The following is a 16543-nucleotide window of genomic DNA, read 5'->3' on the forward strand; positions in this document are numbered from 1 at the left end:
GCAGTCCTCATGCTCGAAACGAATAACTAGAATGGCCTAGGGGAAAAGTACACACACCGATGTAATCGGGCGAGTTTCTATTTTCAGATGCAACAGAAATTTTTCCGATTCGTCAATCCGTTCGCCAGATATGGGAGTTTGGATTTAAGAATTGTTTGAGAAAGTATCAAAATTTTCGCAGTTCTGATGCTCGAAACGAATAACTAGAATGAGCTAGGGGAAAAGTACACATACCGATGTAATCGGGCGAGTTTCTACTTTCAGATGCAAATAAAACCTTGAGGATTCGTCAATCCGTTCGCGAGATATGGGAGTTTGGACTTAAGAAGTGGTTGAGAAACCATCAAAATTTTGGCAATTCTGATGCTAGAAACTAATAACTAAAATGGCCTAGGGGAAAAGTACACATACCGTTGTAAGCGGGCGAGTTTCGACTTTCAGATGCAACAGAAATTTTTCGGACTCGTCAATCCGTTCGCCAGATATGGGAGTTTGGATTTAAGAATTGTTTGAGAAACTATCAAAATTTTCGCAGTCCTCATGCTCGAAACGAGTAACTAGAATGGCCTAGGGGAAAAGTACACATACCGATGTAATCGGGCGAGTTTCTATTTTCAGATGCAACAGAAATTTTTCCGATTCGTCAATCCGTTCGCCAGATATGGGAGTTTGGATTTAAGAATTGTTTGAGAAAGTATCAAAATTTTCGCAGTTCTGATGCTCGAAACGAATAACTAGAATGAGCTAGGGGAAAAGTACACATACCGTTGTAATCGAGCGTGTTTCTACTTTCAGATGCAACAGAAATTTTGCGGATTCGTCAATCCGTTCGCCAGATATGTGAGTTTGGAGTTAAGAAATGGTTGCGAAACGATCAAAATTTTTGCAGTTCTGATGCTCGAAACGAATATCTAGAATGGCCTAGGGGAAAAGTACACATACCGATGTAATCGGGCGAGTTTCTACTTTCAGATGCAAATAAAACCTTGAGGATTCGTCAATCCGTTCGCGAAATATGGCAGTTTGGAGCTAAGAAACGGTTGAGAAAGTATCAAAATTTTCGCAGTTCTGATGCTCGAAACGAATAACTAGAATGGCCTAGGGGAAAAGTAAACATACCGATGTAATCGGGCGAGTTTCTACTTTCAGATGCAACAGAAATTTTCCGGATTCGTCAATCCGTTCGCCAGAAATGGGAGTTTGGATTTAAGAATTGTTTGAGAAACTATCAAAATTTTCGCAGTTCTGATGCTCGAAACGAATAACTAGAATGGCCTAGGGGAAAAGTACATATACCGTTGCAATCGGGCGAGTTTCTACTTTCAGATGCAACAGAAATTTTTCGGATTCGTTAATCCGTTCGCCAGATATGGGAGTTTGGAGTTAAGAAATGGTTGAGAAGCTATCAAAATTTTCGCAGTTCTGATGCTCGAAACGAATAACTAGAATGGCCTAGGGGAAAAGTACAGATACCGTTGTAATCGTGCGAGTTTCTACTTTCAGATGCAAATAAAACCTTCAGGATTCGTCAATCCGTTCGCGAAATATGGCAGTTTGGAGCTAAGAAACGGTTGAGAAAGTATCAAAATTTTCGCAGTTCTAATGCTCGAAACGAATAACTAGAATGGCCTAGGGGAAAAGTAAACATACCGATGTAATCGGGCGAGTTCCTACTTTCAGATGCAACAGAAATTTTCCGGATTCGTCAATTCGTTCGCCAGAAATGGGAGTTTGGATTTAAGAATTGTTTGAGAAACTATCAAAATTTTCGCAGTTCTGATGCTCGAAACGAATAACTAGAATGGCCTAGGGGAAAAGTACACATACCGTTGTAATCGGGCGAGTTTCTACTTTCAGATGCAACAGAAATTTTTCGGATTCGTCAATCCGTTCGCCACATATGGGACTTTGGATTTAAGAAATGTTTGAGAAACTATCAAAATTTTCGCAGTCCTCATGCTCGAAACGAATAACTAGAATGGCCTAGGGGAAAAGTACACATACCGTTGTAATCGGGCGAGTTTCTGCTTTCAGATGCAACACAAATTTTGCGGATTCGTCAAACCGTTCGTGAGATATGGCAGTTTGGAGCTAAGAAACGGTTGAGGAACTAGCAAAATTTTCGCAGTGCTCATGCTCGAAACGAATAACTAGAATGGCCTAGGGGAAAAGTAAACATACCGATGTAATCGGGCGAGTTTCTACTTTCAGATGCAACAGAAATTTTTCGGATTCGTTAATCCGTTCGCCAGATATGGGAGTTTGGAGTTAAGAAATGGTTAAGAAACCATCAAGTTTTTCGCAGTCCTCATGCTCGAAACGAGTAACTACATTGACCTAGGGGAAATGTACACATACCGTTGTAATCGGGCGAGTCTCTACTTTCAGATGCAACAGAAACATTTCGGATTCGTAAATCCGGTCGCGAGATATGGGAGTTTGGCGTTAAGAAATGGTTGAGAAACTAACAAATTTTTCGCAGTTCTGATGCTCGAAACGAATAACTAGAATGAGCTAGGGGAAAAGTACACATACCGTTGTAATCGTGCGAGTTTCTACTTTCAGATGCAAATAAAACCTTCAGGATTCGTCAATCCGTTCGCGAAATATGGCAGTTTGGAGCTAAGAAACGGTTGAGAAAGTATCAAAATTTTCGCAGTTCTGATGCTCGAAACGAATAACTAGAATGGCCTAGGGGAAAAGTAAACATACCGATGTAATCGGGCGAGTTTCTACTTTCAGATGCAACAGAAATTTTCCGGATTCGTCAATCCGTTCGCCAGAAATGGGAGTTTGGATTTAAGAATTGTTTGAGAAACTATCAAAATTTTCGCAGTTGTGATGCTCGAAACGAATAACTAGAATGGCCTAGGGGAAAAGTACACATACCGTTGTAATCGGGCGAGTTTCTACTTTCAGATGCAACAGAAATTTTTCGGATTCGTTAATCCGTTCGCCAGATATGGGAGTTTGGAGTTAAGAAATGGTTGAGAAGCTATCAAAATTTTCGCAGTTCTGATGCTCGAAACGAATAACTAGAATGGCCTAGGGGAAAAGTACAGATACCGTTGTAATCGTGCGAGTTTCTACTTTCAGATGCAAATAAAACCTTCAGGATTCGTCAATCCGTTCGCGAAATATGGCAGTTTGGAGCTAAGAAACGGTTGAGAAAGTATCAAAATTTTCGCTGTTCTGATGCTCGAAACGAATAACTAGAATGGCCTAGGGGAAAAGTACACATACCGTTGTAATCGTGCGAGTTTCTACTTGAAGGTGCAACAGAAAGTTTTCGGATTCGGCAATCCGTTCGCCAGATATGGGAGTTTGGATTTAAGAATTGTTTGAGAAACTATCAAAATTTTCGCAGTCCTCATGCTCGAAACGAGTAACTAGAATGGCCTAGGGGAAAAGTAAACATACCGATGTAATCGGGCGAGTTCCTACTTTCAGATGCAACAGAAATTTTCCGGATTCGTCAATCCGTTCGCCACATATGGGACTTTGGATTTAAGAAATGTTTGAGAAACTATCAAAATTTTCGCAGTCCTCATGCTCGAAACGAATAACTAGAATGGCCTAGGGGAAAAGTACACATACCGTTGTAATCGGGCGTGTTTCTACTTTCAGATGCAACAGAAATTTTGCGGATTCGTCAATCCGTTCGCCAGATATGTGAGTTTGGAGTTAAGAAATGGTTGCGAAACGATCAAAATTTTTGCAGTTCTGATGCTCGAAACGAATATCTAGAATGGCCTAGGGGAAAAGTACACATACCGTTGTAATCGGGCGAGTTTCTGCTTTCAGATGCAACAGAAATTTTGCGGATTCGCAATCCGTTCGCCAGATATGGGAGTTTGCAGTTAAGAAATGGTTGAGAAGCTATCAAAATTTTCGCAGTTCTGATGCTAGAAACGAATAACAAGAATGGCCTAGGGGAAAAGTACACATACCGTTGTAATCGGGCGAGTTTCTACTTTCAGATGCAACAGAAATTTTTCGGATTCGTCAATCCGTTCGCCACATATGGGACTTTGGATTTAAGAAATGTTTGAGAAACTATCAAAATTTTCGCAGTCCTCATGCTCGAAACGAATAACTAGAATGGCCTAGGGGAAAAGTACACATACCGTTGTAATCGGGCGAGTTTCTGCTTTCAGATGCAACACAAATTTTGCGGATTCGTCAAACCGTTCGTGAGATATGGCAGTTTGGAGCTAAGAAACGGTTGAGGAACTAGCAAAATTTTCGCAGTGCTCATGCTCGAAACGAATAACTAGAATGGCCTAGGGGAAAAGTAAACATACCGATGTAATCGGGCGAGTTTCTACTTTCAGATGCAACAGAAATTTTTCGGATTCGTTAATCCGTTCGCCAGATATGGGAGTTTGGAGTTAAGAAATGGTTAAGAAACCATCAAGTTTTTCGCAGTTCTGATGCTCGAAACGAGTAACTACATTGACCTAGGGGAAATGTACACATACCCTTGTAATCGGGCGAGTTTCTACTTTCAGATGCAACAGAAATTTCTGCGGATTCGTCAATCCGTTCGCCAGATATGGGAGTTTGGAGTTAAGAAATGGTTGAGAAACTATCAAAATGTTCACAGTTCTGATGCTCGAAGCGAATAACTACAATGGCCTAGAGGAAAAGTACACATACGGTTGTAATCGGGCGAGTTTCTACTTTCAGATGCAACAGAAATTTTTCGGATTCGTCATTCCGTTCGCCAGATATGGGAGTTTGGATTTAAGAATGGTTGAGAAACTAGCACAATTTTCGCAGTGCTCATGCTCGAAACGAATAACTAGAATGGCCTAGGGGAAAAGTAAACATACCGATGTAATCGGGCGTGTTTCTACTTTCAGATGCAACAGAAATTTTGCGGATTCGTCAATCCGTTCGCCAGATATGTGAGTTTGGAGTTAAGAAATGGTTGCGAAACCATCAAAATTTTTGCAGTTCTGATGCTCGAAACGAATAACTAGAATGGCCTACGGGAAAAGTACACATACCGTTGTAATCGGGCGAGTTTCTACTTTCAGATGCAACAGAAATTTTGCGGATTCGCAATCCGTTCGCCAGATATGGGAGTTTGCAGTTGAGAAATGGTTGAGAAACTATCAAAATTTTCGCAGTTCTGATGCTCGAAACGAATAACTAGAATGGCCTAGGGGAAAAGTACACATACCTTTGTAATCGGGCGAGTTTCTACTTTCAGATGCAAATAAAACCTTGAGGATTCGTCAATCCGTTCGCGAGATATGGGAGTTTGGACTTAAGAAGTGGTTGAGAAGCCATCAAAATTTTGGCAATTCTGATTCTAGAAACTAATAACTAAAATGGCCTAGGGGAAAAGTACACATACCGTTGTAAGCGGGCGAGTTTCGACTTTCAGATGCAACAGAAATTTTTCGGACTCGTCAATCCGTTCGCCAGATATGGGAGTTTGGATTTAAGAATTGTTTGAGAAACTATCAAAATTTTCGCAGTCCTCATGCTCGAAACGAGTAACTAGAATGGCCTAGGGGAAAAGTACACATACCGATGTAATCGGGCGAGTTTCTATTTTCAGATGCAACAGAAATTTTTCCGATTCGTCAATCCGTTCGCCAGATATGGGAGTTTGGATTTAAGAATTGTTTGAGAAAGTATCAAAATTTTCGCAGTTCTGATGCTCGAAACGAATAACTAGAATGAGCTAGGGGAAAAGTACACATACCGTTGTAATCGGGCGTGTTTCTACTTTCAGATGCAACAGAAATTTTGCGGATTCGTCAATCCGTTCGCCAGATATGTGAGTTTGGAGTTAAGAAATGGTTGCGAAACGATCAAAATTTTTGCAGTTCTGATGCTCGAAACGAATATCTAGAATGGCCTAGGGGAAAAGTACACATACCGTTGTAATCGGGCGAGTTTCTGCTTTCAGATGCAACAGAAATTTTGCGGATTCGCAATCCGTTCGCCAGATATGGGAGTTTGCAGTTAAGAAATGGTTGAGAAACTATCAAAATTTTCGCAGTCCTCATGCTCGAAACGAATAACTAGAATGGCCTAGGGGAAAAGTACACATACCGTTGTAATCGGGCGAGTTTCTGCTTTCAGATGCAACACAAATTTTGCGGATTCGTCAAACCGTTCGTGAGATATGGCAGTTTGGAGCTAAGAAACGGTTGAGGAACTAGCAAAATTTTCGCAGTGCTCATGCTCGAAACGAATAACTAGAATGGCCTAGGGGAAAAGTAAACATACCGATGTAATCGGGCGAGTTTCTACTTTCAGATGCAACAGAAATTTTTCGGATTCGTTAATCCGTTCGCCAGATATGGGAGTTTGGAGTTAAGAAATGGTTAAGAAACCATCAAGTTTTTCGCAGTCCTCATGCTCGAAACGAGTAACTACATTGACCTAGGGGAAATGTACACATACCGTTGTAATCGGGCGAGTCTCTACTTTCAGATGCAACAGAAACATTTCGGATTCGTAAATCCGGTCGCGAGATATGGGAGTTTGGCGTTAAGAAATGGTTGAGAAACTAACAAATTTTTCGCAGTTCTGATGCTCGAAACGAATAACTAGAATTGCCTAAGGCAAAAGTACACATACCGTTATAATCGGGCAAGATTCTACTTGAAGGTGCAACAGAAAGTTTTCGGATTCGGCAATCAGTTCGCCAGATATGTGAGTTTGTAGTTAAGAATTGGAGGAGGAACTATCAAAATTTTGGCAATTCTGATGCTCGAAACGAATAACTACAATGGCCTAGGGGAAAAGTACACATACCGTTGTAGTCGGACGAATTTCTACTTTCAGATGTAATAGAAATTTTTCGGATTCGTCAATCCGTTCGCCAGATATGGGAGTTCGGAGTTAAGAAAAGGTTGAGAAGCTATCAAAATTTTCGCAGTTCTGATGCTGAAAACGAATAACTAGAATGGCCTATGGCAAAAGTACACATACCCTTGTAATCGGGCGAGTTTCTGCTTTCAGATGCAACAGAAATTTTTCGGATTCGTCAATCCGTTCGCCAGATATGGGAGTTTGGAGTTAAGAAACGGTTGAGAAACTATCAAAATTTTCGCAGTTCTGATGCTCAAAACGAATAACTAGAATGGCCTAGGGGAAAAGTACACATACCTTTGTAATCGGGTGAGTCTCTACTTTCAGATGCAACCAAAACTTTTCGGATTCGTCAATCCGTTCGCGAGATATGGCAGTTTGGAGTTAAGAAATGGTTGAGAAACCATCAAAATTTTTGCAGTTCTGATGCTCGAAACGAATAACTAGAATGAGCTAGGGGAAAAGTACACATACCGTTGTAATCGTGCGAGTTTCTACTTTCAGATGCAAATAAAACCTTCAGGATTCGTCAATCCGTTCGCGAAATATGGCAGTTTGGAGCTAAGAAACGGTTGAGAAAGTATCAAAATTTTCGCAGTTCTGATGCTCGAAACGAATAACTAGAATGGCCTAGGGGAAAAGTAAACATACCGATGTAATCGGGCGAGTTTCTACTTTCAGATGCAACAGAAATTTTCCGGATTCGTCAATCCGTTCGCCAGAAATGGGAGTTTGGATTTAAGAATTGTTTGAGAAACTATCAAAATTTTCGCAGTTCTGATGCTCGAAACGAATAACTAGAATGGCCTAGGGGAAAAGTACATATACCGTTGCAATCGGGCGAGTTTCTACTTTCAGATGCAACAGAAATTTTTCGGATTCGTTAATCCGTTCGCCAGATATGGGAGTTTGGAGTTAAGAAATGGTTGAGAAGCTATCAAAATTTTCGCAGTTCTGATGCTCGAAACGAATAACTAGAATGGCCTAGGGGAAAAGTACAGATACCGTTGTAATCGTGCGAGTTTCTACTTTCAGATGCAAATAAAACCTTCAGGATTCGTCAATCCGTTCGCGAAATATGGCAGTTTGGAGCTAAGAAACGGTTGAGAAAGTATCAAAATTTTCGCAGTTCTGATGCTCGAAACGAATAACTAGAATGGCCTAGGGGAAAAGTAAACATACCGATGTAATCGGGCGAGTTCCTACTTTCAGATGCAACAGAAATTTTCCGGATTCGTCAATTCGTTCGCCAGAAATGGGAGTTTGGATTTAAGAATTGTTTGAGAAACTATCAAAATTTTCGCAGTTCTGATGCTCGAAACGAATAACTAGAATGGCCTAGGGGAAAAGTACACATACCGTTATAATCGTGCGAGTTTCTACTTTCAGATGCAACCAAAACTTTTCGGATTCGTCAATCCGTTCGCGAGATACTATATGGGGGTTTGGAGTTAAGAAATGGTTAAGAAACCACCAAGTTTTTCGCAGTTCTGATGCTCGAAACGAGTAACTACAATGACCTACGGGAAATGTACACATACCGTTGTAAGCGGGCGAGTTTCGACTTTCAGATGCAACAGAAATTTTTCGGATTCGTCAATCCGTTCGCCACATATGGGACTTTGGATTTAAGAAATGTTTGAGAAACTATCAAAATTTTCGCAGTCCTCATGCTCGAAACGAATAACTAGAATGGCCTAGGGGAAAAGTACACATACCGTTGTAATCGGGCGAGTTTCTGCTTTCAGATGCAACACAAATTTTGCGGATTCGTCAAACCGTTCGTGAGATATGGCAGTTTGGAGCTAAGAAACGGTTGAGGAACTAGCAAAATTTTCGCAGTGCTCATGCTCGAAACGAATAACTAGAATGGCCTAGGGGAAAAGTAAACATACCGATGTAATCGGGCGAGTTTCTACTTTCAGATGCAACAGAAATTTTTCGGATTCGTTAATCCGTTCGCCAGATATGGGAGTTTGGAGTTAAGAAATGGTTAAGAAACCATCAAGTTTTTCGCAGTCCTCATGCTCGAAACGAGTAACTACATTGACCTAGGGGAAATGTACACATACCGTTGTAATCGGGCGAGTCTCTACTTTCAGATGCAACAGAAACATTTCGGATTCGTAAATCCGGTCGCGAGATATGGGAGTTTGGCGTTAAGAAATGGTTGAGAAACTAACAAATTTTTCGCAGTTCTGATGCTCGAAACGAATAACTAGAATGAGCTAGGGGAAAAGTACACATACCGTTGTAATCGTGCGAGTTTCTACTTTCAGATGCAAATAAAACCTTCAGGATTCGTCAATCCGTTCGCGAAATATGGCAGTTTGGAGCTAAGAAACGGTTGAGAAAGTATCAAAATTTTCGCAGTTCTGATGCTCGAAACGAATAACTAGAATGGCCTAGGGGAAAAGTAAACATACCGATGTAATCGGGCGAGTTTCTACTTTCAGATGCAACAGAAATTTTCCGGATTCGTCAATCCGTTCGCCAGAAATGGGAGTTTGGATTTAAGAATTGTTTGAGAAACTATCAAAATTTTCGCAGTTCTGATGCTCGAAACGAATAACTAGAATGGCCTAGGGGAAAAGTACAGATACCGTTGTAATCGTGCGAGTTTCTACTTTCAGATGCAAATAAAACCTTCAGGATTCGTCAATCCGTTCGCGAAATATGGCAGTTTGGAGCTAAGAAACGGTTGAGAAAGTATCAAAATTTTCGCTGTTCTGATGCTCGAAACGAATAACTAGAATGGCCTAGGGGAAAAGTAAACATACCGATGTAATCGGGCGAGTTTCTACTTTCAGATGCAACAGAAATTTTCCGGATTCGTCAATTCGTTCGCGAGAAATGGGAGTTTGGATTTAAGAATTGTTTGAGAAACTATCAAAATTTTCGCAGTTCTGATGCTCGAAACGAATACCTAGAATGGCCTAGGGGAAAAGTACACATACCGTTGTAATCGTGCGAGTTTCTACTTGAAGGTGCAACAGAAAGTTTTCGGATTCGGCAATCCGTTCGCCAGATATGTGAGTTTGGAGTTAAGAAATGGTTGAGAAACTATCAAAATGTTCACAGTTCTGATGCTCGAAACGGATAAGTAGAATGGCCTAGGGGAAAAGTACACATACCGTTGTAATCGGGCGAGTTTCTACTTTCAGATGCAACAGAAATTTTGCGGATTCGTCAATCCGTTCGCGAGATATGGCAGTTTGAAGATAAGAAACGGTTGAGAAACTATCAAAATTTTCGCAGTTCTGATGCTAGAAAGGAATAACAAGAATGGCCTAGGGGAAAAGTACACATACCGTTGTAAGCGGGCGAGATTCGACTTTCAGATGCAACGGAAATTTTTCGGACTCGTCAATCCGTTCGCCAGATATGGGAGTTTGGATTTAAGAATTGTTTGAGAAACTATCAAAATTTTCGCAGTCCTCATGCTCGAAACGAATAACTAGAATGGCCTAGGGGAAAAGTACACATACCGATGTAATCGGGCGAGTTTCTATTTTCAGATGCAACAGAAATTTTTCCGATTCGTCAATCCGTTCGCCAGATATGGGAGTTTGGATTTAAGAATTGTTTGAGAAACTATCAAAATTTTCGCAGTTCTGATGCTCGAAACGAATAACTAGAATGGCCTAGGGGAAAAGTACACATACCTTTGTAATCGGGCGAGTTTCTACTTTCAGATGCAAATAAAACCTTGAGGATTCGTCAATCCGTTCGCGAGATATGGGAGTTTGGACTTAAGAAGTGGTTGAGAAACCATCAAAATTTTGGCAATTCTGATGCTAGAAACTAATAACTAAAATGGCCTAGGGGAAAAGTACACATACCGTTGTAAGCGGGCGAGTTTCGACTTTCAGATGCAACAGAAATTTTTCGGACTCGTCAATCCGTTCGCCAGATATGGGAGTTTGGATTTAAGAATTGTTTGAGAAACTATCAAAATTTTCGCAGTCCTCATGCTCGAAACGAGTAACTAGAATGGCCTAGGGGAAAAGTAAACATACCGATGTAATCGGGCGAGTTCCTACTTTCAGATGCAACAGAAATTTTCCGGATTCGTCAATCCGTTCGCCACATATGGGACTTTGGATTTAAGAAATGTTTGAGAAACTATCAAAATTTTCGCAGTCCTCATGCTCGAAACGAATAACTAGAATGGCCTAGGGGAAAAGTACACATACCGTTGTAATCGGGCGAGTTTCTGCTTTCAGATGCAACACAAATTTTGCGGATTCGTCAAACCGTTCGTGAGATATGGCAGTTTGGAGCTAAGAAACGGTTGAGGAACTAGCAAAATTTTCGCAGTGCTCATGCTCGAAACGAATAACTAGAATGGCCTAGGGGAAAAGTAAACATACCGATGTAATCGGGCGAGTTTCTACTTTCAGATGCAACAGAAATTTTTCGGATTCGTTAATCCGTTCGCCAGATATGGGAGTTTGGAGTTAAGAAATGGTTAAGAAACCATCAAGTTTTTCGCAGTCCTCATGCTCGAAACGAGTACCTACATTGACCTAGGGGAAATGTACACATACCGTTGTAATCGGGCGAGTCTCTACTTTCAGATGCAACAGAAACATTTCGGATTCGTAAATCCGGTCGCGAGATATGGGAGTTTGGCGTTAAGAAATGGTTGAGAAACTAACAAATTTTTCGCAGTTCTGATGCTCGAAACGAATAACTAGAATGAGCTAGGGGAAAAGTACACATACCGTTGTAATCGTGCGAGTTTCTACTTTCAGATGCAAATAAAACCTTCAGAATTCGTCAATCCGTTCGCGAAATATGGCAGTTTGGAGCTAAGAAACGGTTGAGAAAGTATCAAAATTTTCGCAGTTCTGATGCTCGAAACGAATAACTAGAATGGCCTAGGGGAAAAGTAAACATACCGATGTAATCGGGCGAGTTTCTACTTTCAGATGCAAAAGAAATTTTCCGGATTCGTCAATCCGTTCGCCAGAAATGGGAGTTTGGATTTAAGAATTGTTTGAGAAACTATCAAAATTTTCGCAGTTCTGATGCTCGAAACGAATAACTAGAATGGCCTAGGGGAAAAGTACACATACCGTTGTAATCGGGCGGGTTTCTACTTTCAGATGCAACAGAAATTTTTCGGATTCGTTAATCCGTTCGCCAGATATGGGAGTTTGGAGTTAAGAAATGGTTGAGAAGCTATCAAAATTTTCGCAGTTCTGATGCTCGAAACGAATAACTAGAATGGCCTAGGGGAAAAGTACAGATACCGTTGTAATCGTGCGAGTTTCTACTTTCAGATGCAAATAAAACCTTCAGGATTCGTCAATCCGTTCGGGAAATATGGCAGTTTGGAGCTAAGAAACGGTTGAGAAAGTATCAAAATTTTCGCAGTTCTGATGCTCGAAACGAATAACTAGAATGGCCTAGGGGAAAAGTAAACATACCGATGTAATCGGGCGAGTTTCTACTTTCAGATGCAACAGAAATTTTCCGGATTCGTCAATTCGTTCGCCAGAAATGGGAGTTTGGATTTAAGAATTGTTTGAGAAACTATCAAAATTTTCGCAGTTCTGATGCTCGAAACGAATAACTAGAATGGCCTAGGGGAAAAGTACACATACCGTTGTAATCGTGCGAGTTTCTACTTGAAGGTGCAACAGAAAGTTTTCGGATTCGGCAATCCGTTCGCCAGATATGTGAGTTTGGAGTTAAGAAATGGTTGAGAAACTATCAAAATGTTCACAGTTCTGATGCTCGAAACGGATAAGTAGAATGGCCTAGGGGAAAAGTACAGATACCGTTGTAATCGGGCGAGTTTCTACTTTCAGATGCAACAGAAATTTTGCGGATTCGTCAATCCGTTCGCGAGATATGGCAGTTTGAAGATAAGAAACGGTTGAGAAACTATCAAAATTTTCGCAGTTCTGATGCTAGAAAGGAATAACAAGAATGGCCTAGGGGAAAAGTACACATACCGTTGTAAGCGGGCGAGTTTCGACTTTCAGATGCAACGGAAATTTTTCGGACTCGTCAATCCGTTCGCCAGATATGGGAGTTTGGATTTAAGAATTGTTTGAGAAACTATCAAAATTTTCGCAGTCCTCATGCTCGAAACGAATAACTAGAATGGCCTAGGGGAAAAGTACACATACCGATGTAATCGGGCGAGTTTCTATTTTCAGATGCAACAGAAATTTTTCCGATTCGTCAATCCGTTCGCCAGATATGGGAGTTTGGATTTAAGAATTGTTTGAGAAAGTATCAAAATTTTCGCAGTTCTGATGCTCGAAACGAATAACTAGAATGAGCTAGGGGAAAAGTACACATACCGTTGTAATCGTGCGAGTTTCTACTTTCAGATGCAAATAAAACCTTCAGAATTCGTCAATCCGTTCGCGAAATATGGCAGTTTGGAGCTAAGAAACGGTTGAGAAAGTATCAAAATTTTCGCAGTTCTGATGCTCGAAACGAATAACTAGAATGGCCTAGGGGAAAAGTAAACATACCGATGTAATCGGGCGAGTTTCTACTTTCAGATGCAAAAGAAATTTTCCGGATTCGTCAATCCGTTCGCCAGAAATGGGAGTTTGGATTTAAGAATTGTTTGAGAAACTATCAAAATTTTCGCAGTTCTGATGCTCGAAACGAATAACTAGAATGGCCTAGGGGAAAAGTACACATACCGTTGTAATCGGGCGGGTTTCTACTTTCAGATGCAACAGAAATTTTTCGGATTCGTTAATCCGTTCGCCAGATATGGGAGTTTGGAGTTAAGAAATGGTTGAGAAGCTATCAAAATTTTCGCAGTTCTGATGCTCGAAACGAATAACTAGAATGGCCTAGGGGAAAAGTACAGATACCGTTGTAATCGTGCGAGTTTCTACTTTCAGATGCAAATAAAACCTTCAGGATTCGTCAATCCGTTCGGGAAATATGGCAGTTTGGAGCTAAGAAACGGTTGAGAAAGTATCAAAATTTTCGCAGTTCTGATGCTCGAAACGAATAACTAGAATGGCCTAGGGGAAAAGTAAACATACCGATGTAATCGGGCGAGTTTCTACTTTCAGATGCAACAGAAATTTTCCGGATTCGTCAATTCGTTCGCCAGAAATGGGAGTTTGGATTTAAGAATTGTTTGAGAAACTATCAAAATTTTCGCAGTTCTGATGCTCGAAACGAATAACTAGAATGGCCTAGGGGAAAAGTACACATACCGTTGTAATCGTGCGAGTTTCTACTTGAAGGTGCAACAGAAAGTTTTCGGATTCGGCAATCCGTTCGCCAGATATGTGAGTTTGGAGTTAAGAAATGGTTGAGAAACTATCAAAATGTTCACAGTTCTGATGCTCGAAACGGATAAGTAGAATGGCCTAGGGGAAAAGTACAGATACCGTTGTAATCGGGCGAGTTTCTACTTTCAGATGCAACAGAAATTTTGCGGATTCGTCAATCCGTTCGCGAGATATGGCAGTTTGAAGATAAGAAACGGTTGAGAAACTATCAAAATTTTCGCAGTTCTGATGCTAGAAAGGAATAACAAGAATGGCCTAGGGGAAAAGTACACATACCGTTGTAAGCGGGCGAGTTTCGACTTTCAGATGCAACGGAAATTTTTCGGACTCGTCAATCCGTTCGCCAGATATGGGAGTTTGGATTTAAGAATTGTTTGAGAAACTATCAAAATTTTCGCAGTCCTCATGCTCGAAACGAATAACTAGAATGGCCTAGGGGAAAAGTACACATACCGATGTAATCGGGCGAGTTTCTATTTTCAGATGCAACAGAAATTTTTCCGATTCGTCAATCCGTTCGCCAGATATGGGAGTTTGGATTTAAGAATTGTTTGAGAAACTATCAAAATTTTCGCAGTTCTGATGCTCGAAACGAATAACTAGAATGAGCTAGGGGAAAAGTACACATACCGATGTAATCGGGCGAGTTTCTACTTTCAGATGCAAATAAAACCTTGAGGATTCGTCAATCCGTTCGCGAGATATGGGAGTTTGGACTTAAGAAGTGGTTGAGAAACCATCAAAATTTTGGCAATTCTGATGCTAGAAACTAATAACTAAAATGGCCTAGGGGAAAAGTACACATACCGTTGTAAGCGGGCGAGTTTCGACTTTCAGATGCAACAGAAATTTTTCGGACTCGTCAATCCGTTCGCCAGATATGGGAGTTTGGATTTAAGAATTGTTTGAGAAACTATCAAAATTTTCGCAGTCCTCATACTCGAAACGAGTAACTAGAATGGCCTAGGGGAAAAGTACACATACCGATGTAATCGGGCGAGTTTCTATTTTCAGATGCAACAGAAATTTTTCCGATTCGTCAATTCGTTCGCCAGATATGGGAGTTTGGATTTAAGAATTGTTTGAGAAACTATCAAAATTTTCGCAGTTCTGATGCTCGAAACGAATAACTAGAATGGCCTAGGGGAAAAGTACACATACCTTTGTAATCGGGCGAGTTTCTACTTTCAGATGCAAATAAAACCTTGAGGATTCGTCAATCCGTTCGCGAGATATGGGAGTTTGGACTTAAGAAGTGGTTGAGAAACCATCAAAATTTTGGCAATTCTGATGCTAGAAACTAATAACTAAAATGGCCTAGGGGAAAAGTACACATACCGTTGTAAGCGGGCGAGTTTCGACTTTCAGATGCAACAGAAATTTTTCGGACTCGTCAATCCGTTCGCCAGATATGGGAGTTTGGATTTAAGAATTGTTTGAGAAACTATCAAAATTTTCGCAGTCCTCATGCTCGAAACGAGTAACTAGAATGGCCTAGGGGAGAAGTACACATACCGATGTAATCGGGCGAGTTTCTACTTTCAGATGCAACAGAAATTTTTCCGATTCGTCAATCCGTTCGCCAGATATGGGAGTTTGGATTTAAGAATTGTTTGAGAAACTATCAAAATTTTCGCAGTTCTGATGCTCGAAACGAATAACTAGAATGAGCTAGGGGAAAAGTACACATACCGTTGTAATCGGGCGAGTTTCTACTTTCAGATACAACAGAAATTTTGCGGATTCGTCAAGCCGTTCGCGTGATATGCGATTTTGGAGCGACGAAATGGTTGAGATGGCATCAAATTCTTCGCATCAATTTTAATGTATAGTATTCCCGCTTTAATCCTTCCTCGATTGCAATAGAAATATATTTCCTTCTTTGTACATTTGCTTTAAATATGTCTCTTATTTTTGTTACAGTTGCTGATTTTAATTTGAAAGGAGTTCGTAGCAGTTGACAGGACAAGACGTGTCGAGAGACGCGCGAGCATAGAAGTAATTGAGCATTAATTTTCTAACATTTAATCGTGTCCAATCGTTCCTAATACTCTCGTTACTTCTTATCGGTGTTTCGTCTAATATTCATACACTTTTAATTATAAATTCAATCAATACGAGCGAAACAAATCGTTTTTGTGTTTGTTCTATTCATTATAAAGTCCGGATCTATATAAATCAAATCGTATCTCGAATTAAATTGTAATTCTCGGGAAAATATTTCGATTTCACTTATTCCTTAATTATAATACAACAATATTTATTTCGATAAACTTGTTTTACATTTATAGTTCTTTTTGTTGCAGATTACCAATTGTTGCGATTGTGTCGTACTACAGATGAACGCTGCGATATTTAAGGATCAGCTAGAGTGGAATTCATGGATTGTTGGTAAAATTTTCCAAGTAATAAGAATGACAGAT

This window comes from Ptiloglossa arizonensis, chromosome 8 (genome assembly GCF_051014685.1).
Source record: "Ptiloglossa arizonensis isolate GNS036 chromosome 8, iyPtiAriz1_principal, whole genome shotgun sequence".
NCBI classification, from domain to species: Eukaryota; Metazoa; Arthropoda; class Insecta; order Hymenoptera; family Colletidae; genus Ptiloglossa; species Ptiloglossa arizonensis.